The sequence below is a fragment of the Mesoplodon bidens genome (assembly GCF_964165515.1).
Source record: "Mesoplodon bidens genome assembly, chromosome: 3".
Lineage (NCBI taxonomy): Eukaryota > Metazoa > Chordata > Mammalia > Artiodactyla > Ziphiidae > Mesoplodon > Mesoplodon bidens.
This window is the reverse complement of record NC_138178.1, coordinates 106152317-106180121: the sequence shown is the minus strand read 5'-3', so window position 1 is coordinate 106180121 and position 27805 is coordinate 106152317.

The following is a 27805-nucleotide window of genomic DNA, read 5'->3' as shown; positions in this document are numbered from 1 at the left end:
GCAGAGTAGAAAGATTCTGAGCTTATCTCCTTTCATGGACACACCAAAATTACAGCCATTTATAGAGCAACTATTAATAAGAAAGTCTGGAATCTACCAGAAAATATTTTCTACAACTAAAGATATAAAGAAGGAACCACACAAGATGGATAGGAGGGGTGGAGTTGCTGTATAGTTAAGACCCATAGCCCTGGGTGGGTGACCCACAGATGGAAGAATAATTACAACTGCAGAGGTTCTCCCCAAGGAGAAAGGGGTCTGAGCCCCACAGCAGTCTCTCCACTCAGGAAAATGAGCACCCAGAATGTTAGGCTTTGAAGGCCAGCAGGGCTTACTTTTGGGAGAGCCATGGGGTTGTGGGAAATAGAGACTCCACTCTTAAGGTATGCACACCAAATTTCACATGCTCCAGGACCCAGGGCAGAAGCAGTAACTTGAAAGGAGCCTGGGTCAGACCCACCTGCTGATGTTGAAGAGCCTCCTGAAGAGGCAGGAGGCAATTGGAGCTCACCTTGGGGACACAGACACTGGTGGCAGCCATTTTGGGGAGCTCGTTCTATCACCAGGATACTGGTGCTGGCAAGTGCCATTTTCGAATCCTCCCTCTAGCTTATTAGCCTCAGGATCCAGCCTCACCTCTGCCTACGAGCCTATAGGCACCAGTACTAGGAAGCCTCAGGCCAAGCAACTAGCTGGGGAGGGAACCAGCCCCACCAACCAGCAGGTTGATGCTAAATCTGGGAATACTGGCCATACAACCACCTATCCCAGAACCAAGCTCTGCCCACCAGTGAGCCAGAACTAGCCCTGGGAGCACCCAGGGTTCTGCAGCCAACCACTTCATGACTTGGCCCAGCCAACCAGCAACTGGCATCCTCTGCACAAGGTAGGGCCTGGCAAAAAACCAAACTGGGGGCCAGCCATGCCTATCAGATTGCCCACACTAGTCAGCCTGCCACAACAGAAGGACCCATGCAGCACATATAGGGTGCAGCCCTAGAGCATATAGCTCTGGTGACCAGAGAGGAATGTGCTGCTGGGATGCATAGGCTGTCTCCTACAAAAGGCCACTTCTCCAAGGTTGGGAAATATAATCAACCTACCAGATACATAGAAATAAAATCAGCAAATTAGGCAAACTGAGGTGACAGAGAAACACGCTCCAAACAAAGGAAAAAGATAAAACCCTAGAAGAAGGCAATAACCTGAGAAAGCATTCAAAGTACTGATTGTAAAGATGATCAAAGAACTCAGGAGAAGAATGGATGAACAGAGAGAGAATTTACAAGTCTTTAATAAGGAGATAATATAAAGAACAACCAAACAGTGATAAAGAATACAATAACTAAATTGAAAAAAAAACCCACATCTATAACAGATATACACACAAAAGAGATAAAGTAATCTAAACAATGAAGATAGTCATTAAGTCACAAGGGAAGAGAACAAAAGAAAAAGAACAACAACAAAAAAACCACAAAACAATTAACAAAATTGCAATGAGTACATACCTATCAATAATTACTTTAAATGTAAATGGGTTAAATGCACAAATCAAAAAATATAGAGTGGCTGAATTGATACAAAAACAAAACTCATATATGCTCCTACAAAGACTCACTTCAGATCTAAAAACAAACTGACTGAAAGTGCAGGGATGGAAAAAGGTATTCCATGCAAATAGAAATGAAAAAAAAAAAAAAAAAAAAAGCCAAAGTAGCAAAACTTATATAAGACAAAATAGACTTTAAAACAAAAAGTAACAAAAGACAAAGGACATTATGTAATGATCAAGGGATCAATCCAAGAAAATATAACCATTGTAAATATGTATGCATCCAACACAGGAACACCTAAATACATAAAGTAAATATTAAGAGACATAAAGAGAGAAATCGATAGTAACACAATAATAGTAGGGTACTTTAACACCCCACTTACATCAATGGACAGATCATTCAGACAGAAAATCAATAAGGAAACAATGACCTTAAATGAAACATTAGACAAAAAGGAATAAATATATATAGAACATTCCATCCAAAGGCAACAAAATACTCATTCTTTTCATGTGCTCATGGAATATTCTCTGGGATAGTTCACACGCCAGGCCACAAAACAAGCCTTGATAAATTCAAGAAAATTGAAATCATTAAAAATTAAGAAAATTGAAATCATATCTCACATCTTTTCTGACTACAACATTGAGACTAGAGATCAACTACAAGGAAAAAAACTGCAAAAAACACAAAGATGTGGAGGCCAAACAATATGGTACTAAACAACCAATGGATCACTGAAGAAATGAAAGAAGAAATTAAAAAACACCTGGAGACAAATGAAAACAAACACAACGATCCAAAATCTGTGGGATGCAGCAAAAGCAGTTCTAAGAGGGAAGTTTATGGTGATACAAGCCTAATTAGTGAGTAGTTTTCCCTATGGAATTGTTGCAGGGTATGAGGACTCTGCCTCCACAACTCACAAATTTCTTGGTTGCCTGAGAAAGTGGTAACTGACCAGGAGAATCCTTGTCCTTCTTTGGAGTCAATCTCTCATGTAATATCTTCACTTTTATCCTTACAAATTCTGTCAAGGTAGACAAATTGAGGAAAGACATCAGGTCAGCTTCCTGCCTAGTCACCCAGGCAAAGCCTCCTTTGTACTCTAAGGCTGACCAAAATAATCCCAGTTGTTTCTCTCTTTGGGGGTAACTCCAGGGTCTCTCAACTGAGCAAAATTATACTAATATTTTTCAACTGGGGGTAACCTCAGTGTCTTTCACCTGAGTAACATATAGGTACCTCTTCTTGAACCTAAGTTCAAGGATAACCTACTCCTCATAGTGAAGAGTTTATCAATCTCTGAATAAACTCTGAATTTTCAACCAAAAATGGGAGATCCAGTATCAGGAGAGACTCACAAAGGAGGCTGATGGGCACAAGGGGCCCTGCTGGTACCAAGGCTCCAGATCCTTATAGGGTTCAGGTGAAGAAGAGAAGTCTGCTCTGGGTCCCTTCATAGTCACAAAAACTGTTGACAAAAAACAAAACAACAACAAAAAAGCAAACAGACAATGTTAAAGCTGTGAGTCGAGTTTATTCAGTGTCTTACTGAAAACTGTATATAGCCTGGGAGATAGCTTCTCAGATAGCTCTGAGAAACTATTTCAAGGAAGTAAGGGGAGGTCAGTAACTATGTGATTTTGGCAAAGGGAGAATGTGCAACCAAGCACACATCTTGGTAGAAGGTTGTTAGTTGTTGCTAGTCACAAGGAACAGATGTCTTAGTTAATGGTTTCAGTGCTTTTCTAAGTATGAGAAGATGCAAGAATTGGGGTTCATTAAATTTCCTTTTGAAAACATAACTATCTAAAGGTCTATTCTGCCAGTTTTCCCAGAGCACAGAGTACCTCATTCCTAATCTCCGACCTGAATTCCTTTCAGGGTGTGTTGAAGGTCAGCAACTCCAGTGGCTAGTAACTTAATCCTTGTAGAACTGGTTGGCAAGTGACATTCTTTAGTTGGCAGTACAAATTATAAACATGGATTTCAAGGAAGACAAATTACTGAAGGAGTCCCTTTCTCTGAATCAATTAAAAGTGGCTCCTCTTGGTATTTTCTAGGAATTCCAGACATGAAGAAATCTAATATGGGGAATTAGGTACTTCCAAAATAACTAGAAGGCCTGACAGATCAAAGGTCAAAGAAAATAATGGCACGTTTTTAGGAAATCAGGACATTGTAAAAATGACTGAAATCATGGTTTCATTTTACTGCATCCCTGAGGCAGCTGATTCACAGATGACCCAGATACCTCTTGTGATATTGTAATTTTTAATAATACATATATATATATATATATATTTTTAAGTTTTCTACATACAACAGCTTTCTTTTTTAAATTAATTTATTTATTTTTGCTGTGTTGGGTCTTCGCTTCTGTGCGAGGGCTTTCTCTAGTTGTGGCAAGTGGGGACCACTCTTCATCGCGGTGCGCGGGCCTCTCACTATCGCAGCCTCTCTTGTTGCGGAGCACAAGCTCCAGACGCGCAGGCTCAGTAGTTGTGGCTCACGGGCCTAGTTACTCCGCAGCATGTGGGATCCTCCCAGACCAGGGCTCGAACCCGTGTCCCCTGCATTGGCAGGCAGATTCTCAACCACTGGGCCACCAGGGAAGCCCAATACATATATATTTGTTGTTTGTCCCAGTTCCTGGCACAGAGCTCCTAAATAAAATCTTTGGAATTTCCTAAGAGATAAGAACGTTAAAGATGTCTTTTGTTATTCATAACAAACTCCTTTCAACCAGACCTGAGTTTATGTTAATGAAGTGACTTTTGGAAAGCCTCTAAGCCAGAGAAACCAATCTCCTGGTTAGAGGGTTGGAACTTTAGCACCCCCAACCTCCCAGGAGGGGAAAGAGGCTGAAGATTGAGTTCAATCACCAATGGCCAATGATTTCATCAATCAGGTCTAAGTAATGAAGACTATATGAGGCTACTGTTTCCCCATACCTTGCCCTGTGCATTTCTTCCCTCTGGCTCTTCCTACTTACATTCTTTTATAATGAACCAGTAATCTGGTAAGTAAATAGAGGAATTTCCCAAGACAGGAGTGTTTTTCCTCTTTTACCTCTGGTATCTGCCAAAACCCACACACCACCTTCTCCAGAGCAGTCAAGGCTTCTGCTTCAAGTATATTCAAAATGTCACAGGATGTTTCTCATGGTAGAATATAAGCTAGAAATCTTAGGGCAAGGGAGTTAAGAAAACACATCTGCTGCACTTCCTGTCCCTGACAACCAAGAGAAAAAATAAGAGTTGGGACAAATGCTGGTTACAAAACAAGCAGGCAAAACGTACATTCACACACACACACACACACACACACACACACACACACACAAGGAAACAAAACCTCACACTATGTAGCACAGTAGACCAACTAAAAGACGGGTAGCCTCTCCTACAAGCTGATTCAGAGCCACAAGAGTACGTAGGGCTCAGAGAGCTGTGTTTATTTTCCACTGAAACCTCGTCATCAACATTGTATAGGATGCAATACCAGCAGGTGTCAATGTCCTTAGATCAAGCTTATTAATCTTGTGGTTTAAATAATCTTCACCTTTACTGATTTGGGGCTGCTCTATTCATCAATAAATGAGAGAAATGTCGTAGTCATTTACTATGATGTTGTATTTATTGTTTTCTTGCAATTTTGTAAAATTTTTAGATTTTTAAGTATATACAATTATAGAGTCACTATATCTTCCTGGTGAATGAATATTTCTTCAATATGTAGTGATTCTATTTACCTTTTTCTCTGCCCTGGAATCTACTTTATTGAGACGAATATAGGCATACCAGTTTTCTTTGAATAGTATTTGTCTGGCATATATTTATTTCATCTCATCTATTTCAATCTTTCTATGTTATTCTTTTTTAGGTTGATGCCTTATACAATAAATAGCATTAGCTAGATTTTGTAGGATTTTTATTCAGTCTGAAAATTATTGTCTTTTACCTAGAAAGTTTGTACATTTGCCAGGAAGACCTATTTATTTGGATTTATTTCTACCATATTATTTGTCTTATTTTTTTCTATATTCCTTTTTTCTCTCATTTCTTGACTTCTTTTGAATAAATTAAATATCTTTTGTTTTCACCTTAAAATATTCCTATACTAGTTTGGAAGTTAAATATTCTGCTTCTATTCTTTAGGTATTTACCTTTACATTTTAACATGCCAACTTAGTTTCTAGATTTAAACAGTATATTACCCCCTCCCAAATATTGCAATTAGATTGTACAGTTATAACAATGACTGCCTTCATAAATTACATGCTATGTTTCTAGTACTTTAATTCTATCTCCTCTAATTAGCAAAAATTAGATATTACTATTGTTGTTGTTTACAGTTCACATTGGTTTAGAATTGTTCGCATGTTTTCTTTCTCTAATAAACGATTCGATAAATAGCACATCTCCTACTTGTTCAGACTATGAACTAATTAAAAGATAAGCAAGAAGGATTCATGCATATGGGGGAAAAATGACTGATATTCAAGAACATGGCTTAAATCTGTGGCAAGAGAGCTTCATAATATTGAGCCAGAGAAAGAGATATTTACCCACAGGCAGTGTGAAAATGTGGGTCCCTCTCTACGTGGGAGTACTCCCCTAGAAACATGGATGGAGGAGCAAAGTGGAACTTGTGCATCCTGCAAATAGGCATCTGATCACAGTCTACAGCACTAGTGCTTTTGTTATATGTTAAGTACCTTATAATAACAAGTTTTGTAATCAGTATAAAATACTCTGTTCTGTCCATTTCTTAAGAATTTGAAGCATTTAAATGAAGATGAAAGTTTAACTCTAGTTTCTAATCTCCAAAATATATACTATTTCAATTCTATATTTAGCTCAGGGAAATTTTCTTCTATATTGTTTAATTATTGCCTTTCTTCGATCTGTTCCCCCCTTTTTTCTGGGACACATATTATTGGTATATTAATTTTCCTGTATCTCTTTTGTAGGCATTTTATTTTCCCCATGAGATTTATAATTCTTTGATCTTTCCTTTTGTATTTTATGAGTTAATTTTTCAGACCACTAATTCAAGTTTCAACAATGATTTTCTTCAACTAAAATTCTCTGACAATATTTTTTAAATTGTTTTTAAAAATTTCTAGGAAGAACAGGGTATCTTATCAAAGGGTTAGTACAGGAGCACATAACACTGTGGTATTTAAAATATATAGCAACATACACACACTACTGTATATAAAATAGGTAACTAATAAGGACCTACTATATAGCACAGTAAACTCTACTCAATACTCTGTAGTGGCCTGTATGGAAAAAGAATCTTAAAAAAATGAGTGGATATATGTATACATATATAACTGATTTACTTTGCTGTATACCTGAAACTAACACAACATTATAAATCAACTATACTCCAATAAAATTTGTTTTAAAAAACCAATAAAATATACAGCAAACAGCATTGAGAAGTGTTTTCAGCTAATTCTAAGGGTTCAAGATCAGAGTTCCATTCCTTGAGGAACTGAAATACTAGGCAAATTAATGAGCTTGTGCAAGGGATATAGATAAGACACCAGTAATCAAAACTGGAGTAAAAGCAAGGAGAGCATACTGAAAATTTGGCAGACATCCTGTCATTAATATAGGGGCCAAAGTTCAAAATTAGGTATTCAGAAAGCTAAACTTGTTGCTTTATCTAAAGGATGCTCCATAAATGACTGCCCTATATGGAGAATGAGATGATGACGAGTGCCTAGAGATCCAGGTGTGGCAGGAGTCTGAGAATTAAACTGCCCCTGTCTGCTTCTAGAATAAAATTGTTTTCTAAGACCCACAAACTAATGGATTAGGGTTCTGAGAGCAGGTCAGCAAAGGTGGCTCCTTATTTATGTGGATCAGGCCCACTGATTGTTTGCAAGTGAGGGGATATAATATCATCCATATTAATAGTGGAGATAATCCTCATGCAACAATTCCAGAGTCTGCACATGCTATTTACACGAAGTACTGAAATAGAGTATACTGTTTCTAGGGATGTCTGGGATAACGTATTGGGTCAAGGTTGGACAAAGGGAGCAAAATGAGCATGGGAAATAAAGCATAGTTCACAGAATTTACAATGCTGCAACTGCTATTCAATGTGATGGGAGGAAATAAACCACCCCGTGGTAGAAAAAGAGGATGAATCTGTCCAGAGCAAGAGAGAAATGGCCTGTGTGGGAAAAGGATGCTTGGAGAAGCATTTGACACATGTCATCAGTATTAACAGAAAGGTCAAAGAGAATGAGAGTAGAGAGGAAAAACTGAGAACAATTGGAAAAATAATCAATATCTAGATTTTTAGAAGAATTCTGAAGTCATGAATACCAAGGCTAGCCATCATGTTTTTGCTGAGAGAATCAGCAAGAGAAAACAGAAGGTCAGTGTACTGATGGAGTGAAGATGATGTTTTTCTCATCCATCTGACAACAAATATATGCTTCATGTGTTGTGATCTGTGGCTGTCTCTGGAGCTGTCTCTGGAGCTTTGATCAGTTATGAATGTTATTTCATCATATGCATGATATGTTATTTCATCATATGCATGATATGTGGGGGGGGAAATCCTATATAAATGATCGGGATTACTGCAACGTGCACCTCACAGCTGCATGCACTTTGTAAATAATTGAACAAGATTTTCTTGCCACTGCCAACCTCCCAGGTAGTTAGATATAGGACACATTAAAATAAAGTTAGATCAATGTAGTTCCATCTGGGCTTGTTATCATGTGAAGGCCATCTTGTAATGAAGAATACTCAAGGATGACATCTGAAACAATAGTTCCTCAGGTTGATGAGTTCAGTAATGAATCGCTCCATGATTTCCTTCCAAGACTGATTAAAACAGCACTTGAGTTCCAGAAAACACTGAAGTGCTTGTAAATGAAGCAAACAGATGTCTGGTGAAAAACAAGGCAGGGCATGCTCATACAGGGGTCAGTGTCTTTATGGTGAAACAAAATCCCCTCATTAAACTCATATGAAAGTATTTCTTTCATATCGAATAATTCTGATTTTGTGAGGCTTCTCTCCAAGTGGGTTGATGGTAACCTCTATCTAATGTAACTGGACCAATATTAAGAATCTGTTTATTATTTATATTATTTATATCTTCATGAATAGAGTCTGCAAGGGTATATATCTTACTTAATCATGCATTCACTCAAGAATTACTGGGCTTCCCTGGTGGCGCAGTGGTTGAGAGTCCGCCTGCCGATGCAGGGGACACAGGTTCGTGCCCCGGTCTGGGAAGATCCCACATGCCGCGGAGCGGCTGGGCCCGTGAGCCATGGCCGCTGAGCCTGCGCATCCGGAGCCTGTGCTTCGCAACAGGAGAGGCCACAACAGTGAGAGGCCCGCGTACAGCACAAAAAAAAAAAAAAAAAAAGAATTACTGAAAACGCACCTAATGTGTGAAAATAGTAGTTTCAGATGGTAAAATAAAACTGAATTAGATCTAGCCTTGACCAAGAGGAGGACACTAACAGGAAGATAATTAATATCCATTACTTGCCAGAATATTCTATATTTTAATATAGTCCATAAGAAAAGTATAAAGTATTATAAAAGTTCTGGTTTTTTTTAAGGTGAAGAGAGATTGGAATAGGCTACTTTGAGGATGGGATATATGAACAAGACAAAAAAAAGTTAAGATCTACTTATGTAAGAATATACAGTATAGGGAGAAAACCCAGTGATCAAAGGAATGGAGAAATGAATAATAGTAGAATTGTAAACTTGAAGGGACCACAAGGGGACATTTGATTCAGGAGATATGTAAAATATCTTGATTCAAAATAATTTCTATTAAGTTTCATAATATTTGATTAATAATTATGATATATTGCCTTATTTGTATATAAGTGTATGTCTTATATACAAGTGTATGTCTTTGTGGGCCCTTAAGGAATCATGTATATATTTACATTCCCACAGAAAGTGCTTAGTATGTCGTTGGCCAGCAAAAATACTTGTCAGGTCAAAACAAATATATGGAAGAGTATGGTCTTAGCAATGGTGGGTGGACCACCTCCTCTGGTTACTTTTTGTTCCTTTTTCACTTTGTAATAATAAGATATGATTTCTGCATCTCTTCATTCTCCTTAGCTTCTTTTATCCATTTTATTACAGTCTTTATAATGTACATCTCATTACTCTCTTCAATTTTCATGTGACATGACATCATTTCCTTCATGCCCCTCATTAGATTATTTAACATGCTCATCTCATTACACCTTTCTCATCTTGCATCTCATTACACCCCTTAAACATGCACATCTCATTACACAGTTCTTACATATCTCATTACATGATTTCATTTTTGTATTTCGTTGTCATTTCATTTCTGCATCTTATTACATTAAAACCTCGTTCCCATTATATCTTACATATTTGGAAAATTTATATAGTCTCCCTTCCTTCTTTTATGCATCTAATTATATGGCCTCACCTTTATGTGACCAGCTCATTACACTTTTCCTTTCACCCATCTCATTTCAGATCTGAAGGATGCCCATCTTACAGGACACTTCCTGAGACAGCTCATTACACCATCTCACGTATTCACTTCATAACAGCTTTTTAACATATATGTCTTATTACATAGACCTCTTCATGAATCTCATTAAAATCTTGGAAGGTATGCATCTCACTATCCTCTTCTCTCTTATGCATCCTGTCACCGCATCACAACTACATATCTCATAAATAAAATAAAAAATATTTATTTTTATTATTTTAATATGTCCCTTTTTTATAAAATTTCTATTTGCTAATATTTCAGTACTTCATTACATGTTTTATTTCAATGTATAATGAGAATGACCACATATCTTTCAAAAAAGGGGTTTTCTTAAATACTCTTTCATATGTCTTTAAAATTATTACATGTATGCTTCTCAAACTGGTGCCCTGGGGATGTTAACAGATACGCAGTAAAAATAAGTTCAGGGCCTCCCTGGTGGCGCAGTGGTTGAGAGTCCGCCTGCTGATGCAGGGGATACGGGTTTGTGCCCCGGTCTGGGAGGATCCCATATGCCGCGGAGCGGCTGGGCCTGTGAGCCATGGCCGCTGGGCCTGCGCATCCAGAGCCTGTGCTCCGCAACGGGAGAGGCCACAACAGTGAGAGGCCCGCATACCGCAAAAAGAAAAAAAAAAAAAAAAAAAGTTCAAATACCTTTGGGTTAATAATAATTTTATAAGTTTATATAGGTTAACAAAAATTAATTAAATAAAAAACTTTCTTATTTCAGGATTTCTTGGAGTTTTTTATATGCTCTTGAGAGCTACACATATTCAGAAAAAAGGTCTGGCTTGTAACATTTCTCAAAGGGATCAGCCATGCATTTTAGTCATAGAACATATATTATCTGCTCCCAAAACTTGTGTCCCATAGAGCACAATTTAAGAAAGTCTGCAGTGTAATATTTTATATATTCACATCTATATGCAGTTCTTTATTTACCACTACTTATTTTACTTGCAGTCCTGCTTAGCTTTCTGGAACTAATGAGTGATTCATTGAGTAATACCTCATCACAGTGGTTCTAAACTCTGGCAAGTAGCAGTGTAACCTGAAGAACTTGGTGAAAATACAAAGACCTTAGCTCCATCCTATTTCAGCAAGCCTGGCCTTTGCAAGCTTTATTAGCTTTCCAGGTGACTCTGATACACACTGGAGTTGGGGAACTACTGCTTTATTGAGTGCTTACTGTATCACATTCTATGTGAGAATACATAATGACATACAAAGACATGGGCCCCAATCATGAAATTATAACAATGCAATGATCATGGCAGCTTTCTTTCTCCTTAGCTACTAGAAAAAGACATGCAGGTACTTTTTCCCAGTGAGTTGGCCTACTTATCTAACTGCTACCAGGACACTGAAGCTATTTGCTTAGCGGTTGGAGCACAAGCTTTGACATCAGACAGACCTCAGTTTGAATCTCCTTTCTACCAACATCTGATGATTTTGGCAAAGGATGCTACATCTTCGGGCATCAATTTCCTCAACTGTAAAATTGGGTAATGATGCTTTCTCGTATCATTATTGTTAGGAATAAATGAGCTTAGTACAAAGAAAATTCTTATCACAATCACTTGCACAGAGTGGCTCCTCAAGAAATAATAACTATTATTGGTAACTTTATTTTGACCCCCATATGCCACATTAAGTTGACTGCCTTTTGAAATTACTACTACTGTGTACCAACTGATCATCAGTTAACAGAAGTAAGGATTATATGAAGACACATAATTTCCCCATGTGATCATCAAGAAAGATTGTACTTAAAAACTACAACTTTTCCTGTGTACCAGGGACTTTACAAACCTTAGCATATACGGTAGATTACCATCCTATTATAGAACAAAAATCCAGAAGTTACATGCTCATACATGCATGATAAATGGTATGGTAGTGATCTAGACAATAGAAAACTTCAGTGCCTCTCTAAAGTTGAGTGATCTTTAGATAAGTTGTTTCACTTCAGACAGTCTTAATTTCTTATCACCTGTGCAAATGACACTAATAATCCTTGTGACTAAAACATTGTCATCATCACATAATATCATCCATGTGAAAATATATTATACAAAATATTTAATACAACCCTAAGAGGGGAGTTTGTCATTATTTCTCAACATTATTCAGAAAAGTTTGCTCCCATGAGAACCTCAGTTAATTACAAGTGTATTTGCAGATAGCAAATTTGCTCTCAACTATTCACACTGATTATTTGAGAGGTTCAGGCACAGACCTAGAGATTCTGATTCACGAGATCTTGGATGAGGACAAGACAAAGACACTTTGTGTAAAAGCAACCCCTTTCCATCCCCAAGATGATACAGGAAAGCTGATAAAGAATCCAGGAGGAGTGGTTCTCAAACTTGCCTGCATACTACAATCAACTGAGGAGCTTTAAAAAATAGGATGCCTGGGTCCCACCAACAGAGATTTTAATTAATTGATTCACGATGAGATCTAGAAGTCAGAATCTTACAAGGCCCATGGCTGATTCTAATGTGCAATAAAGCTGAAGAACCTCTGACCTTTCAATTCAAAGGGCCTCTGGCTCTACGATCTGTTTTTCGCTTGAAATAGGGAGTCGGTTTGATTTCTAAACGCTGTCTTTCTATGGATCTCCAGCATGGTGGTCTCCTTTGGAACCATTCTTTCTTCCTAATTACTCTAGAGCTCTTTAAAAAATACAGACACCAACCCCTGCCCTTTCTCAGAGTACCTGGTCCTATAATTAGGGAATTTCATGATTGGAGTGAGGAACAACTTGCTTTCACTGGCCTCTCGGTTTCGCTGGCCTCACCAGCACCTAGCATCCTGCTGACATCTAAAGCTCACTGAATAGATGGTTACTGACTAAACCCTGGCTGTGAACATTGCCCAGATCAGATTTTTAATTAGGTATACTAATCAGAATTAGTATACGTACTAATTCTACAAGACTCAGAAGAAGAGTAAAACTATAGCTTATTTTCTTTACAAACCAATTCCAAACTTAAACTGAGAAAATGTTGCCTGCTAGGAGATGTATATACTTTTGGAGGGCATCTCTGTACTCAGTTCCAAACATCACTTTAGGTTAATTCTAAAGGTGAAACAGTGTCTTCTCTTAATGTTATGATTGTATTACATTCAATGAGGAAAGACATTAGCAGGCTCTAGAGTCTACCTGTTTGTAGAGAACTACCTTTAAGCTTCTTTGTCTCTATATTTCTCTATATGATAGAAACTACATAAATTCACTGGCCTTACATAATATATTGTTCCTCACAAATTATGAAGGATGGTTGCCCAATACTACAATCTTACTAAAATATCAAAAAATAACACATAAATATCCCATATTAAATATGAGCAAGTAAGATTCTGATTCAAAATATGCAACAGTCTAAAACTCAATGAAAGCGAAAATAAGATTTTGTAAGAAATAAAAGGAAAACAAAAAATATTTGATAAAGAATAAAAATAATCGAGAGGGCAGACAGCAGAAGCCAGAAGCATGACAATCCTGCAGCCTGTGGAACAAAAACCACATTCACAGAAAGATAGACAAGATGAAAAGGCAGAGGCCTATGTACCAGATGAAGGAACAAGATAAAACCCTAGAAAAACAACTAAATGAAGTGGAGATAGGCAACCTTCCAGAAAAAGAATTTAGAATAATGATAGAGAAGATGATCCAGGACCCTGGAAAAAGAATGGAGGAAAAGATTGAGAAGATGCAAGAATGTTTAACAAAGGCCTAGAAGAATTAAAGAACAAACAAACAGAGATGAACAATACAATAACTGAAATGAAAACTACACTAGATAGAATCAATAGCAGAATAACTGAGGCAGAAGAATGGATAAGTGACCTGGAAGACAGAATGGTGGAATTCACTGCTGCAGAACAGAATAAAGAATGAAAAGAAATGAAGACAGCCTAAGAGACATCTGGGACAACGTTAAACACAACAACATTCACATTATAGGGGTCCCAGAAGGAGAAGAGAGAAAGGACTAGAGAAAATATTTGAAGAGATTATAATCGAAAATTCCCTAACATGGGAAAGGAAATAGTCACCCAAGTCCAGAAAGCGCAGCGAGTCCCATACAGGATAAACCCAAGGAGAAACATGCTGAGACACATAGTAATCAAATTGGCAAATATTAAAGACAAAGAAAAATTATTGAAAGCAGCAAGGGAAAAATGACAAATAACATACAAGGGAACTCCCATAAGGTTAACAGCTGATTTCTCAGCAGAAACTCTACAAGCCAGAACAGAGTGGCATGCTATACTTAAAGTGATGAAAGGGAAGAACCTACAAACAAGATTACTCTACCTGGCAAGGATGTCATTCAGAATTCATGGAGAAATCAAAGCTTTACAGACAAGCAAAGGCTAAGAGAATTCAGCACCACCAAACCAGCTCTACAACAAATGCTAAAGGAACTTCTCTAAGTGGGAAGCACAAGAGAAGAAAAAGACCTATAAAAACAAAAACAAAACAATTAAGAAAATGGTCATAGGAACATACATATCAATAATTACCTTAAAGGTGAATGGACTAAATGCTCCAACCAAAAGACACAGGCTTGCTGAATGGATACAAAAACAAGACCATATATATGCGGTTTACAAGAGACCCACTTCAGAACTAGGGAACATACAGACTGAAAGTGAGGGGATGGAAAAAGATATTCTATGCAAATGGAAATCAAAAGAAAGCTAGAGTAACAATACTCATATCAGATAAAATAGACTTGAAAATAAAGAATGTTACAAGAGACAAGGAAGGACACTACATAATGATGAAGGGATCAATCCAAGAAGAAGATATAACAATTATAAATATATATGCACCCAACATAGGAGCACTGCAATACATAAGGCAACTGCTAACAGCTCTAAAACAGGAAATCAACAGTAACACAATAAGGTGGGGGAATTTAACACCTCACTCACACCAATGGACAGATCATCCAAAATGAAAATAAATAAGGAAAAAGAAGCTTTAAATGACACAATACACTAGACAGATTTAATATTTATAGGACATTCCATCCAAAAGCAGCAGATTACACTTTCTTCTCAACTGTGCATGGAACATTCTCCAGGATAGATCACATCTTGGGTCACAAATCAAGCCTCAGTAAATTTAAGAAAATTGAAATCATATCAAGCATGTTTTCTGACCACAACGCTATGAGATTAGAAATGAATTATAGGGAAAAAATCATACAAAACACAAAAACATGGAGGCTAAACAATACGTTACTAAATAACCAAGAGATCACTGAAGAAATCAAAGAGGAAATCAAAAAATACCTAGAGACAAATGACAGTGAAACCACCACAATCCAAAACCTATGGGATGCAGGAAAAGCAGTTCTAAGAGGGAAGTTTATAGCCATACAAGCCTACCTTAAGAAACAAGAAAAATCTCAAATAAACAATCTAACCTTACACGTAAAGGAACTAGAAGAAGAACAAACAAAACCCAAAGTTAGCAGAAGGAAAGAAATCATAAAGATCAGAGCAGAAATAAATGAAATAGAAACAAAGAAAACAATAGCAAAGATCAATAAACCTAAAAGCTGGTTCTTTGAGAAGATAAACAAAATTGATAAACTATTATCCAGACTCATAAGAAAAAGAGGGAGAGGACTCAAATCAACAAAATTAGAAATGAAAAAGGAGGAGTTACAACAGACACCACAGAAATACAAGCATCCTAAGAGACTACTACAAGCAACTCTATGCCAATAAAATGGACAACCTGGAAGAAATGGACAAATTCTTAGAAAGGTATAACCTTCCAAGACTGAACCAGGAAGAAACAGGAAATATGAAAAGACCAGTCACAAGTAATGAAATTGAAACTGTGATTAAAAATCTTCCAACAAACAAAACTCCAGGACCAGATGCCTTCACAGGTGAATTCTATCAAACATTTAAAGAAGCACTAACACCCATCCTTCTCAAACTCTTCCAAAAAGTTGCAGAGGAAGAAATACTCCCAAACTCATTCCATGCGGCCACCATCACCCTGATACCAAAAGCAGACAAAGATACTACAAAAAAAGAAAATTACAGACCAATATCACTGATTAATGTAGATGCAAAAATCCTCAACAAAATACTAGCAAACAGAATCCAACAACACATTAAAAGGATCATACACCACGATCAAGTGGGATTTATCCCAGGGATACAAGCATTCTTCAATATACACATATCAATCAATATGGTACACCATGTTAACAAATTGAAGAATAAAAACCATATGATCATCTCAATAGATGCAGAAAAAGGTTTTGACAAAATTCAACACCCATTTATGATAAAAACTCTCCAGAAAGTGGGCATAGAGGGAACCTACCTCAACATAATAAAGGCCATACATGACAAACCCACAGCAAACATCATTCTCAATGGTGAAAAATTGAAAGCATTTCCTCTAAGATCAGGAATGAGACAAGGATGTCCACTCTCACCACTCTTATTCAACATAGTTTTGGAAGTCCTAGCCACGGCAATCAGAGAGGAAAAAGAAATAAAAGGAATACAAATTGGAAAAGAAGTAAAACTGTCACTGTTTGCAGATGACATGACATTATACATAGAGAATCCTAAAAATGCCACCAGAAAACTACTAGCGCTAATCAATGAATTTGGTAAAATTTCAGGATACAAAATTAATGCACAGAAATCTCTTGCATTCCTATACACTAATGATGAAAAATCTGAAAGAGAAATTAAGGAAACACCTCCATTTACCATTGCAACAAAAAGGGTAAAATACTTTGGAATAAACCTACGTAGGGAGACAAAAGACCTGTATGCAGAAAACTATAAGACACTGATGAAAGATATTAAAGATGATACCAACAGATGGAGAGATATACCATGCTTTTGGATTGGAAGAATCAATATTGTGAAAATGACTATACTATCCAAAGCAATCTACAGATTCAATGCAATCCCTATCAAATTACTGATGGCATTTTTTATGGAACTAGAACAAAAAAATCTTAAAATTTGTATGGAGAAACAAAAGACCCCGAATAGCCAAAGCAGTCTTGAGGGAAAAAAATGGAGCAGGAGGAATCAGACTCCCTGACTTCAGACTATACTACAAAGCTACAGTAATCAAGACAATATGGTACTGGCACAAAAACAGAAACATAGATCAATGGAACAAGATAGAAAGCCCAGAGATAAACCCATGCACCTATGGTCACCTCATCTATGACAAAGGAGGAAAGGATATACAATGGAGAAAAGACAGTCTCTTCAATAAGTGGTGTTGAGAATACTGGACTACTACATGTAGTAGTAGTAGCTACAAGTAAAAGAATGAAATTAGAACACTCCCTAACACCATACACAAAAATAAACTCAAAATGGATTAGAGACCTAAATGTAAGACCGGACACTATAAAACTCTTAGAGGAAAACATAGGAAGAACACTCTTTGACATCAATCACAGCAAGATCTTTTTTGATCCACCTCCTAGAGTAATGGAAATAAAAACATAAATAAATAAATGGGGCCTAATGAAACTTCAAAGCTTTTGCACAGCAAAGGAAACCATAAATAAGACGAAAAGACAACCCTCAGAATTGGAGAAAATATTTGCAAATGAATCAACTGACAAAGGATTAATCTCCAAAATATATAAACAGCTCATGCAGCTCAATATTAAAGAAACAAACAATCCAATCCAGAAATGGGCAGAAGACCTAAAATGACATTTCTCCAAAGAAGACACACAGATGGCCAGGGAGCACATGAAAAGCTGTTCAACATCACTAATTATTAGAGAAATGCAAATCAAAACTACAATGAGGTATCACCTCACACCAGTTAGAATGGGCATCATCAGAAAATCTACAAACAACAAATGCTCAAGAGGGTGTGGAGAAAAGGGAACCCTCTTGCACTGTTGGTGGGAATGTAAACTGATACAGCCACTATGGAGAACAGTAGGGAGGTTCCTTAAAAAACTAAAAATAGAATTACCATATGATCCATCAATCCCCCTACTGGGCATATACCCAGAGAAAACCATAATTCAAAAAGACACATGCACCCCAATATTCATTGCAGCACTATTTACAATAGCCAGGTTATGGAAGCAACCTAAATGCCCATTGACAGACGAATGGATAAAGAAGATGTGGTATATATATACAGGGGAATATTACTCAGCCATAAAAAGGAACGAAACTGGGTCATTTGTTGAGACGTGGATGGATCTAGAGACTGTCATACAGAGTGAAGTAAGTCAGAAAGAGAAAAACAAGTATTGTATATTAACGCATGTATGTGGAACCTAGAAAAATGGTACAGATGAACTGGTTTGCAGGGCAGAAGTTGAGACACAGATGTAGACAACAAAACGTATAGACACCAAGGGGGGAAAGCTGCGGGGGGCGGGGGCACGGTGGTGTGATGAATTGGGTGATTGGGACTGACATGTATACACTGATGTGTATAAAATTGATGACTAATAAGAACCTGCTGTATAAAAAAATAAAATAAAACTCAAATTTAATAAAAAAATCAATAGTATACATCAAATTCAAGGTCAAATTAAGATAAATCAAATGCTGTACAAAAACACTTGATAAAATGTAGTACAATTAATGATATTTTAAAGAATTCAAAAATGAAGGAAAAGAGGAAAAAAACCCTACAATACTCATTTTGGAGAAATGCTAGTAGCATTTTTTTTTAATCTAATTTTGGCTGTATTGCGTCTTCGTCGCTGTGCATGGGCTTTCTCTAGTTTGGGCAAGCGGGGGCTATTCTTCATTGCGGTGTGCCAGCTTTTCATTGTGCTGGCTTCTCTTGTTGTGGAGCACAGGTTCTAGGCACATGGGCTTCAGTAGTTGTTTCATGCGGGCTCTAGAGCACATGCTCAGTAGTTGTGGTGTGGGCTTAACTGCTCCACAGCATGTGGGATCTTTCTGGACCAGGGCTTGAACCCGTGCCCCCCACATTGGCAGGCAGATTCCTAACCACTGCACCACCAGGGAAGTCCTGCTAGTAGCATTTTAATTAAAATAGAGAACAAGGTAAATATGTTTAGAAGCTGATGTTTATTTAACAGAGTTTTGGAAATTTGGGCCAACGTAATGAGATGAAACAAACACGGTAAGTATAGATATCAGGAAGTAGGTGTGAAAATTATTATTTTCAGGTGATATAATTTTCTGTGTTGAAAACCTAAAAGATAAAGTTTTGTATCTCATGATTGGACTGCCAAAATATCAATATACATAAATATGCTCACTGTCTGCCAGCACTGTCCAATCCAAATAAAGAATTTTTTAAAAATCCATTTTCTATGATAGTTTAAAATATAAAGTATTGGAAATAACTTTAACAGGAAATGTGAAGTACCTTTGTATCTGGTGGTTATAAAGCTGCTAGCAGAGCAAGTTTCTATCTTATCTATTTATTTCTCTCACACCATACGAATTTGCTGTTCTTCTCATGGGATTGCCAAAAACAAAAGGAATAACCCAAGGAAGTTGCACTTAAACGAGAGGAGTTATATTAATTTGATCCAAAACAAAGATTACAGCATTAAAAAAAACATTATTTGTGTAAGCAAAGACGGGTCCCAGCTTGTGGTGACTTCACAGATGTCAGTGTCTCACTTTGAACCATCCCTAGGTGTTCTCCTCCAGCCACTGCTACATAACAGTATATGATCCAGCATCTATAACCCAAAGTGCAGCCATGTAAAAGAACGGGTCCTTCTGATGGGGTGGTAACATTTGAACCCATAATCTCCAATTCTGGTGACTCCATGAGTTTGTTCAAGTCCCGTGTAGTGAATGGGGCCAATGCATAAGTGCTTCTGTTCTCAGCTCTTCTGAGGCTCATAGCAAGACTGTACTTCCCAACCCATGTGAAGTTAGGTGAGGGCATGTGACTCCCTTTGGCCAATGAAATATGAACAGAAGTCAGCATGTGTTACCCCTGGAAGAAAGACATAAGAGCAAGCATACTATGTATCACCTCACCACAGAAATAATGGAAGCACATGTTGACAAGGAGCTTCCACTAGCCTGAGCCCCTGAGTAACTATAATTGGCCAAGCCCCCAGCCAACCCACAGTGAGGAAGAAAGAGATACATATTGTATTATTAAAGAAATAGGTCCTGGTTGTGTTATGCCATTGAGATTTTGGAATTGCTTGTTACCACAGCCTTATGTTACCTACCATAGTCTGACTAGAGAAAGTTCATTTTAGGGTTTTTACAGAACTAGAAGTCCTGTAAAACTTCTTTTTACAGTGAATCAGTGGCCATTGATTCATTAGCTAGTCCAATGAGATAATATTGCTACCCAATTGCTATCAAGCAAGAAAAAGTTGGTAAAGTCAGCTATGATTTTGATTCTAAGTATCATGGAAAAATCGAACTCTGGACATTATATTGTCACATTGTCATCAAAATCAATGGAATGTGAAATATTAAGATTAAAGTATTACTCAATGATCTAAGGGTTATAGAATAATTGAGTTTTTCCTTATTCTTTTGCTGAAATATTGCCTCTATATTTCTTTGGACTGAGAACCAGCTCACCTTTTAAAAGGTGTGGTCACTCTGCCTCCCTGGAGCCACTGGGTAAGATGCTTGTCCTACATGGAGAGGTAAGTAGGAAGGAGACACTGGGGGAGGGAGGAGAAAAGAGAAAAGGAGAGACAGAGATTCAAGGGAAATGTGGGCATACTCTAACCTCTTGAATTTTTCCTGGAAGGAAAAATAATGACTTAAATTTAATAAAGAAAGAGAAGAGGAGAAATAGAGACAAAGTAAGAGTCAAAAGACAGAATACATGGGGGGAAGGGGAAAAGACACAAGCATAAAAAGAGCACTAAGAAGGAAAATAACTAAATAAGAGAGAAACTTAAAGAAACTGTTGAATGCCTGCATGATTTTCTAAGTGCCTCAAAGATTTTTTTTTTCTAATTAGATGAACACAACGGATATAATGCTATTCATAAATAACCAGATCACCTTCTGCAGCACAAATTGCATTTTCAGCTGACTAGTTTATAATAAATAAAAATTCACCAAAGTGCATGCTTCTTGTGATTGGGTCATTTAGAAACTTCCATTTCATTCAAAGTAAGTTTTATTTCCTTGACAAAGGCCACTAGCTGAAACGTCAGTTGCCTGTCCTAATGGATGACACCTGTAAGTAAAATAAACATATTTTTAATGGAATAGATTGTCAAAGTGACCTTATTGCAAGATAGCATGCACTTTGGTGAATATTTATTGGTGAATTAAAGAGATCCTAATATGGAAGGACAGTAGTTCCTCTTCATTACCTTTCCTTGCTATATAAAGGCAGGAATTTTTTAAATTCTCAAATTACTTTCAGAATTTACCAATCATTGTATAAAAACTTAACATACATAATAAACACTATGACTAATTTGAAATAAACCTGCTAGTTTATTTCAAATTAATAACTTGTACATTATATATTAATTTATAATATAAATATTAATATGATGATGCTGAAATTAACCATATTTTCTGCCAACCGAAAGTTCTTATTCCATTTATCACCAATACCATTATTTGTTACTCTACAACATTTAGTTGGTTTGCAATATATTTTCAAACAGTAACAACCCAATCCAAGTCTATTGATGAAATGTACAACTGAAATGTCAAGCTATATTTTTTAGTTAAAAAATTTGGTGATATATTGTATTTTTAATTCTTAACTGGGGAAAAATATCTATATTTATATTGGATTTAGGTATAAGGTTTCAACTGATGAGAAATGGAAAGATGACATAAGATAAGGTAGCTCATTCAAGTTAGTAGAAATTATACCAAATTGGTATAATTGCCTTGGGGGCAAGGGAAAAAAAATGCCAGAGGTGTTCTAAGAGGTGTTTTTGATGTGTTGTAGATTTACAAAATCTAATATTTTCAAGTTATGAAGGATCTTTTGAAATCATGTAATTAATGTCTTTTATTTTCAAGATTAATAAATTAAGTCCCAGAAAGTTCAGAAGGTATGGTAAGATTTCTAACCCTGGACATTCGTACAATTAGAGCCAGAGCCTTGATTCTTCAGGGAGAAATATACAAGGTGTTCCCTTCAAAGCTCTGTGCTGCTCTGCCTGAATCATAACCACTGTAGTCAATATTCCTGCCTCATGTTCCACATTACATAAAAAGCCTTCATGTCTGGCCTATGTGCAAATTAACTATTGCTACTTAAAAAAAAATCACACCAAAACTTAATGTCCAAAATAACAGTAATTATTCATCATCTTTAAGAAATTTGGGAGCAGCTCAGCTAGGGGGGTTTGGCTCAGGGTATCTTAGGAAGTTCAGTCAAATGTTGGCTTGATCTGCAATCAACTGAAAGCTTGAGCTGGATAATCTCCTTCCCAGATCTACTTTGCTCCCCAGACTAGCAGATTGCTGCTGGCTATTGCTCAGAGCCCATCTGCACAGCAGCTGGCTTCACCCAAAGTGAGAGATCCAAGATTACCAAGGTTAAAACTTCAATTCCGTTTATAACCTAGCCTCAGAAAACATACTGTCTCTCCCACCATATTCTATTGGTCATATAGAACCAATTCTAATTAAATGCGAGAGGAAACCACACAAAGTCATGAAGACCAAGAGGCAAGGATTATTGAGAACAAACTTGGAGGCTGGCTACCACAGTCTGCCTCATGGTCTCAAACAATTCATGTCACTCCCACATGCAAAATACTGACCCACTCCCAAGGCCCACAAAAGTCTTATTTCATTATAGCAAAGATTTCCAGGTTCTCATTATAGAAAAAAAAAAAAAGCCAGATACAAACGAGGCTCCTTGGCTATGGTTCCTTCACTCCTTGAATAGAGTCTTCCTCAATTTCAAGATCTATGAACTTAACAGCAAAGATATCTGCACACACACACACCATACAATGGTGGAAAGACATAAGACGACTGCTGTAGAACCATTCGAAAAAGAAGAAAGCAGGAAGTACATAGGGGTTACTGGTTGTTAAAAATTCTGAAATCCAGCCAGGCATGTCTTGGCAGTTTCTGGATTAGGGCTGGGCCTTGTTCTCTGGGAATGATCTTCACAGCTCTGCCCTCTGGGCCATTTTTCTACCCTCTGAGTCTTCCTTCTTTTTCCTTGATAAATGGCAGTATCTGTAAGTGAATATTTTTCTCAGTCTGCTTCCTTTCTATAGCAGTTCAGAGGTTCAAAGGCCTCTTTTCTTTTGTACTCTGTCCTTTTTACTTCAAGGTGACAATGTTTACCATGGTATAATTCTCTTAAAAACCTATGGGCTTCCTATAAAACTATTGGCTTCAGTCCACTAGACAAAATCCACACAATAAGTCCTTCTCTACCTTGAGATTCTTGGAAAGTTCCTATAGGCCAACACATTTAATATTCATAGGAGCCCTATTGTTTAATGAGAATCTATGAAGCACAGCCTTAAGATTCTTAAAGGAATTTTTTTTCTGTTTGAGGCACCACTTAAAATCTTCCTGAGGTTTTAATAGTTTTTCAATCATACCTTCAGTTTCATCTTCAGATCAGGAGTTATCAAAGTGTGATCTGAGGACACCTGGGGCTCCTCAAGACACTTTCAGAGTCCACAAGGTCAAAACTATTTTCAGAATAACATTAAGACATGATTTGTCTTTTTCTGTCTTATTATCCCATGCAGTAGAATTTTCCAGAGGTAGACCTATTTTATCTTCCACCTGTCTTCTATCAAGTCAGGTATTAAAGAAATTTGCAAACATGTAAAAGAATGGCATTCTATTTTTTTGACAAATATTTTTTATAAAAATATATCATTGTGTTACCACGTATGTGTGTTGTTTTAAATGCCTCAATTTTCATTCCTAAATCAATAGATATATAATACACATACAAAAAGCATTTTGGGTTTTTGAGTCATTGTAACAGTATAAAGGGCACTAAGATGAAAGTGTTTGAGAAATACCACTTTAGATTTTGTTTTGTTTACAAAAGAGTGTGTTCATTCAACATATTGGTTACATTAGCTATTATTACAAAGATGCTCTGCAAATAGTACAAATAACAGCAATAAAAAATAATCCAGGGGCTTCCCTGGTGGCGCAGTGGTTGAGAGTCCGCCTGCCGATGCAGGGGACACGGGTTCGCGCCCTGGTCCAGGAAGATCCCACATGCCGCGGAGCGGCTGGGCCCATGAGCCATGGCCGCTGAGCCTGCGCGTCCGGAGCCTGGGCTCCGCAATGGGAGAGGCCACAACAGTGAGAGGCCCGCGTACCGCAAAAAAAAATAAAAAAAATAAAAATAAAAAAAAAATAATCCAAAACAAAATAAAACAAAACCTGTACTACAAAGAACCACAGGACAGATTGCCTGACTTAGAGATGAATAAAGTAGTACTAGAAGGTTTTTTAATAAGATAATTGCCTAGCATTCAAAATTGTATTTTTTTCCCCTATGGAAACAACATGTGGACCACAAAGACCAAATAATGCATCTTTCAAATGGAACCCAACCCAAAATAGGCAGTACCTATCTGATTTTCTCTTCCTTTGACTGAGGAAGCTAGGTACAAGCAAGATCTCATTCTTACAACAAATATGGATAGATCCAACAAATATGGATAGATCCATGTGCACAAGCCTAAACCCAACCAACCAATCAGGTTAAAAGGAAAGGGCAGATGCAATTCATACATAGTCATTATGTGTGTTTATACTATAGGGAACATTTTTCTAGGATAATTGAACTAGTAGCTGGAGCCATATCTTACTATCTGAATCAGAACAATTCACTGTTTAGTCATCTCCAACCCAGCCAAAAGCCAACAAAAAAATTAACCAGACTGTTGTTATTAACATGATATCATATGCCATCTTAAAGTTATTTCCAAAGAAAGACTTCTTTTTGTTAGAGTTTAAGTTTAAAATCAGATATTAAATGAAGTTGATTCTTGAGTAAGATTTCAATACTGTTAGGTAAAACATTGAGTATCTTAAGCTTTCAGATCATTTTGTGCATTCAAGAAATGTCTGTCACTTCACTTTAGTTCCATGCTCAATCATTTAGAACAAAACACGACACAACAAAAACCCCAATCCATTCTGCCAGCTCAACAAAAGGCTTTGTGTGGGTGTGTGTTAGAAAGTAATTATGAGGTTTTTATTTCACTAATTATTCTCCAGCCTTTGAAACGTCAGTGTAGGTCAAAGTAGCAGCCAATGTTTTGAACCAGATCTGAATTCAAATAAGGAGACCACTGGAGGAATAACAAGAAAAAGAATCAACAGTAAGTAATTTGACATTATGAGTGACAGAAAATGAGACTCAAGGTCACGGGAATTGAAATTTTCTATCCAGAGAACTTCAAAAACCCCAAAGTGTCATGCAAAATTTAGTTTTTAGATACAACGTGATTAACAATGCCTCTATATCCACACTGCATTGATGTTCTAAAGAAGTATAAATTAAGACTTAATTAATGAGATTATTTTAAAATATTTTAAAAACCACAAAATCATATAGAGCTTTTTCTTCCAAGCAGCCATTTTGGGAGATTATAAATTCATACTGAATATTGTATAACTGCTCCAAACATTTTCCTTGACTCTTCTTGAGAAATTTTTTTTTTGAGCTGAGTTCATAAATTAGAGGATTGATCCCACTATGTTATAACAAAATTTCATTTTTACAAATATTAAATTGTGATACTTTCTAACTTCAACAGAAAATAAGTACATCCTCTGAGAAGTGAACATGAGTAAAACAGGCAAATTGACTGATTGTCTCTTATAATAACTAATATGCGTGAATATGCTGATTTTTTGTTCATAAGTTATCTCAGGAAGGTTAGTAGACTTAGGTGTAACACTGATTTCCCTGACCCCAAGCCATCGGGATCAGCTAAGTTTACACAATAAAAGCAAACCAGATTGGAGTAAAGTGATTCCATTCATTTCAGTCACGCTCATGCCTGATACCTGTTGTCATGACCACATTGATCAAACAATGGTCTCCATCAATCTCTGCAACAGTAGAATTGAGCAGGTTAGTTGTGCTGTGGCCTATTCATTTCACCTTCTCTAGATACAGCTCAATCTGAGAGGAGACAGGGGAGTAAGTTAAGAGAGGCTAGAGGGATCTCTCTGACTTTATGACAATCACCTCACCCCTCTTCTTTGTTCCCAAATGTTGAGTCTGGTGGGTCTAATGTGTCCTAGCCTCTTGCTTCTTCATGTGTGGTCCTCAGACCTGAAGGCCTGGCATCATCTCAGGCCCCTTCCCAGACCCAATAACTGAGACTCTGCATTTAACAAGAACTCCTTCCACCCTCATGATTTCTTTGCACTTTAAATTTAAGAAGCACTGGTCTGGCCATAGCTACATTTGGGGTTGATGGAGCTCTCCATATTAAGCAAGTGCATTATTTATAAGAAGGTCTGACAAAGTTTGTATGGCTGGAGACCAGGAGAGGTGCTCAAGAAGAATACACCAAGAGACCAAATAAGGATTTCAGAAAAATTTCTCTAAAACTGATCCAAAGTATCCCTTTCACTAGAATTTAAACTGTTTCTAGAACAGAAACACTCTCTGCAGGTGACTTTGGCTTGCCCAATTCCTGACGCTCTAGCGCAGCACTGTCCACCAGAAATAAAATGTGTGCCACACATGTAACTTTAAATTTTATCCCACATTAAAGGGATAAAAATAAACAGGTAAAATGAATAATACATGTACTTTAACACAATGTACCCAAAAGATCATTAATATTTAATCAATATAAAAATATTAATGATATAGTTTACATTGTACTAAGTCTTCAACATCTGGTATGTATTTTACACTTACAGCACATCACAATTACAACTAGACATATTACAAGTGCTCCAGAGATATACATAGCAGTGGTAACCATACTGGATAGCACAGTTCTGGCCCAAAGACCAGGATTGCAGCTAAGCCCATTCTCCCTAAATCCTGTGTGATTTGGGGCCCATACTTAACTACTTGTGTTCTAATGCATAATTTAGAGATTTCTATATGTTTTAATTCATTGCTTGTATGTGTGTGTGTGTCTGTTTGTGTGCGATTTATTTTTCTCCAATTTGAAGCATGTCCAAGTAATGTACCTATAGCTTTACTGAGATGATAACTATTTCCGGTGAGTTCTACTCCTTTCAAACTTACTAAATTAAGTTTTAACCTGGGTTAATAAGTACTTTCTCTTAGCATATTCTTCTTGCCTATTCCCAGACAATTTAGAACAAAGAAAACTCAACTTCCCAGGTACCCCATTGTGGATTTAGTAACATGGAAGCTGGGCTTCTCTATTTTTCAATTTCTTTATCTGAAACAAGGGAAACTAACAGAGTCTCCATTGTAAAGTTGTGAGGATTAATTAAGGTCATGCATGTACTATAGTCCATAACCTGAACTATGAGTTCAATAAATACTACTTATCATTAATTTTAGTCTCCCTTTAACCTTAATAATAGTTGAGGGACTGAAAATGATAATGTGACCCAGGATGGGGGCCTAGGCATGGAATAGATGATAAGAATGATAAACTCTCATATCAGGGCCACTACCTTCAACACTAAACCAGTATCTTATGTTTAAGGTTTTTGTTTTAGCCACTTTGGGTTCTCTTTTTTTGGTACTAAGT